The following is a 4,148-nucleotide window of genomic DNA, read 5'->3' on the forward strand; positions in this document are numbered from 1 at the left end:
AGATTCTGTTTTATATTAGGGCAATTCTAGAAAGAAATATTTAGAGACCTGTGGTGGTTTTAATGAGATTGGCCTCCATAGTCTCACATATTTGCATGCTTATGTTTAGTCCCCAATCAATGAGTTGTTATGGAAGGATTAGGAAGTGTGCGTGAGTTATTGTGGCGTGGACTTTGAAGTTTCAAAAGCCCAAACCAGGCCCAGTCTCTCTCCTCTCTCTCTCTCTCTCTCTCTCTCTCTCTCTCTCTCTCTCTCTCTCTCACACACACACACACACACACACAGAGCCTGATGGGGATCAGGATGAAGCTCTCAGATACTTCTCCAGCAAGCACATGGCTGTCAGTGTGCCACTGTGCTCCCCTTCATGACAATGGCCTAAGCCTCTGAAACTGTAAGCAAACCCTCTAGATGCTTTTCTTTTTATGAGTTAGTATGGTATGGTGTCTCTTCAAAGCAATAGAACAGTGACTAAGAAAAGACGTCCTTTTTTTCATTCAAACTAGAAAAAATTTAATTCCATGGTTAAATAAAAAAATATATACTCATTTACATACATATATGAATCAATTTTCTAATATATACCTATATTTGCACAACTTAGATTACCTCCTCTAGCTAATGAAAATAAAAAATAAAGAACCACAGATTTTTTCTAGTAAAACATTAATTAAAGTGCATAGCTCTTTATATTGTAGCAGCATTGAGACAGCTTTGACTGTTATAAGCAATAACAAAATAGTCAATACTCCTTATCATAGACTTCATAGCATCAGTTGATTCTTAAAGAATATTCACAGTGTTCATGTTTTTGAAGACTTAGTATTCAGGTTGCAATTGATGAGTAGATAAAGCAAGGTACGAATTCTTGTTAATATTTTTGTTTATCAAAGGCAGAATAGTGAAGATTCTCCATTCCGAATGGCTTTGCTGACTTGGATAATAGTTTTGAAACACTGGGGAGGAAGTTCTTCAGTGTTTTATGCCATTCTCAATTCAATAGCTACAACATAACACACTGCTAAGTCTCTTAACAGATGAACACTAAGCAGGCTTTCCTGAGGCTAGACAACCCACAAAGCAAAGTCCCAGCCAACGATAACAAATCACTGGTTTCTATAGTGCACATATTCAACACCTTGGCATGATGTTCATGGACAGTGTTTGTATTCAGGCATCTGTACTTGCCTGCCCTTGGGGCCTGATGGGATATTCCCTCAGCTGCAGCCACTAAGAGTACCATCTGTGCACATTCACTAGTTCCCTTTTAGAAGTTCCCTACATACCTCCCATCGCTCTCTGTCTCTGTCAGTTCCTTTCTTCCCCTCCCATTTCTCTGTCTATCTTGTCTCTCTGTCCCCACCCCCTCTTTTCTCTTCTGCTGCTCCTGTCTCCAGAGGCCAGTCTACCCCTCCTCCTCCTTTCCCATTCCCTTTCCCCTAATAAAAGATCCCCCCATGTGATCTCTGTTTCATGTCATCTTTCTTTCTTTTTAAATTACAACAGACAGTATCCACACAGAACCTCAAGGTCAGGTAAGAAAATACAGTTGAATGACTGGGACTTGTTAGATTTTGAGTGTTTATTTCCTTTTTGCTGTATTGTGAATTATAGGCCTGTATAATTATTTTTCAACAAGGGCTGTGTTGACCCCATGGTTCCAATGTAACAGCTAGCAACCTTCTGCAGAGGGAGTCTTATCCGAAGCACCACTGTGCCAAGTTTCAGCAACTTCTGGCTTCTACAGTGGGAGACCCTGGCGGGAGAGCAGCAGGAAGAGAGAGGATGTGTTCTCCTTCTTCCTCCCAGGGTTTGTTCTGCAGCTTTCCTCCCTTCCGGGGAGGGGGGCATCTCCCAGAGCTCCAAGCACCCCCCAGCACTAATATACTAAAGGCTCTTGGTTTGCCCCTCTTGGCCACTGACACCTCTCCACCCAACACAGTCCTTTGCAAGTAGCCCCTCCTCCCACCTACTCTTCTTTGTGAATATGCAGACCTTGCCTGCTCAAGTTAGCTGCCCTGGTCACCTCTAATATGCTTGCTCCTTCCCACATTTTGCAGCCATGTATTTAGGGAAGTTAGTCCATGCCTCCAAGTCTCAGCTCTGTGAGGATTGTGTGTGATCAATGGGACGTTGTTTTGCAATATTCCCAGTGGCACATGCTTGTTCTTTTGCTAAGCTATACCCTGGAGGAGCAGTCATTTCCTCCAAGACAGGTTTACAGCAGAAGAGAGAGGAAGTTTTGAGTTTCAAAATCCAAGACTCTGGGGGGCATAGGGAGCAAGAAAAACCCAGGAGCAATCTCTTAGGAGGCCTACAGATGTCTCTGAAGGCTCCCCACTCCCAGGCAGAGCTGTCCCCTTCCTATTGTCCCCTAATGCCTCTGGAAGTGTGGGCATTCAAAGTGCTGAGAGTGAATGATTCCAGCTGAGTCCAGGTGACTCTGAAGCTGCCCTGTGATGGTCTGCTGTCGTGGGGTGACCAAGGAGAAGATGCTCAGAGTGGGTATAAGCAGGCAGGTCTGGTGACGAGTATCAGTGATCAAGTGCCGATATGTCCCTGATGTGAATGTAAGAAGAGGTAAGAACAGGGGTCTAGGGCTCCCAGCCTAATGCCTTGGTGCTGAATACACCCACCCTCCATGCCCACTTAACCTCAGCAGAAAAAGAGAGGAATTCCAAGCACATCCACTTGATACATTCATTTCTATCCCCTGCAGAATGGCACCTTGGAGATGGGGTCTTTAGAGAAACAAAGGTCCACTTTCTGCAGTTGTTTGTGGGTGACTTCAAGTGACCTAGAGCAACCCATTTCCCCATGCTCCTGAAAATATCACTGACTGGTGGCCTTGCTGAGAAAAGCTCCGTGGCCGCTAGGTGACTTCTCCAGACCTCTTTGTGCTCTTGTACCTATGCAGTTGAGCTTATTCCTGAACTCCTTAATGCTACTGAGTTTGGTTACTGTCATTTGTAACTTAAATAACTGCCCTGTAATGTAATGAAATGAAACTATGAAAAAAAAAAACAGAGAGAGCAGTGGTTTCTATGGTAATTAAGCTGAGTGTTTCTTAAGGGCACACTGTTGAAAGAAAAGAAAACTGGCTGTCACAGTGGGGGTGTGTATCAGGCAGTTGCAAACGTTTGGAGAGATGGTAGGTGTCTGGAATGTTCTGTGCTTAGAGTACTTCAAAGTTTTTTCTGCGTCCTTCCTCCACCAGAATGAACTGATATTGCAAAGCACACAATCCCATAAAGGTGGCTTGTGCAAGTAAGAAGGAAGCAGGGTTTACCACTCTGCACGAATATGAACTCTTTTTACTTGAACATAAAATGTTGGCAAGTGGAGATGCTTTCATGCCAGAAGTTAAAAGATTCGCATGTAGGGCTGGGGAGATAGATGGCCCAGTGGTTAAGAGCACGGGCAGGAGAGGGCGTGGGTTCCGTTGCAGCACCTACGTTTTGGCTTACAACTGCCTTTTACTCCAGTTTCAGGAGGATCTGACTCTCTTTTCTATCTCTGTGGGCACCAGGCACGGAAGTGGTGCACATACATACACGCAAGCGAAGCACTCATACACATAAAAAGATAAAAACAAACTCTTAAAAGCACTAAAATGATGTTATCCTGAAAAGAGATACACGTGTATATATGTATCTGTAGATATGCAATATACATGTACACAGTTTTCTGAGGTGGGTATTGATACCTGAGCCTGGTGCACGCTAGGCAAGCACTTTATCATTGAGCTACAAACCTAGTTTGTGTTTAAAGGCTACACCACGCTCCGCCCGCCCCCCCCCCGCCCCCATCTCCATCAAGGAGAAGCATCCTATTTGTTAAGGCCTGTCACCGGTACTTGGCATGTTTCACTTAATGGCAACTTATTTTTCATTAAGAAAATCTGGGACTTGGGGGTGTCTCAGGTGTGCCCGAGGGTTAACAGGGAGCCCTGTAAAGTGTTTCAGATAGCCAGCATGCAGTAATACAACACTCTGGGCCACCAGGGGTCAGAACTGGGCAGTCACGCCATGCCTCAATCTTCCCGGCAGGGGGCGCTGTCCGGCCGCAGTGACCGCACGGGCCGCTTTCTGATTGGCTGGAACCCGTGGCCCTAGTCTATCACCTCACGACCCGGCCACTAAGTGGCG

The sequence above is a fragment of the Cricetulus griseus genome, chromosome 3 (genome assembly GCF_003668045.3).
Source record: "Cricetulus griseus strain 17A/GY chromosome 3, alternate assembly CriGri-PICRH-1.0, whole genome shotgun sequence".
NCBI classification, from domain to species: Eukaryota; Metazoa; Chordata; class Mammalia; order Rodentia; family Cricetidae; genus Cricetulus; species Cricetulus griseus.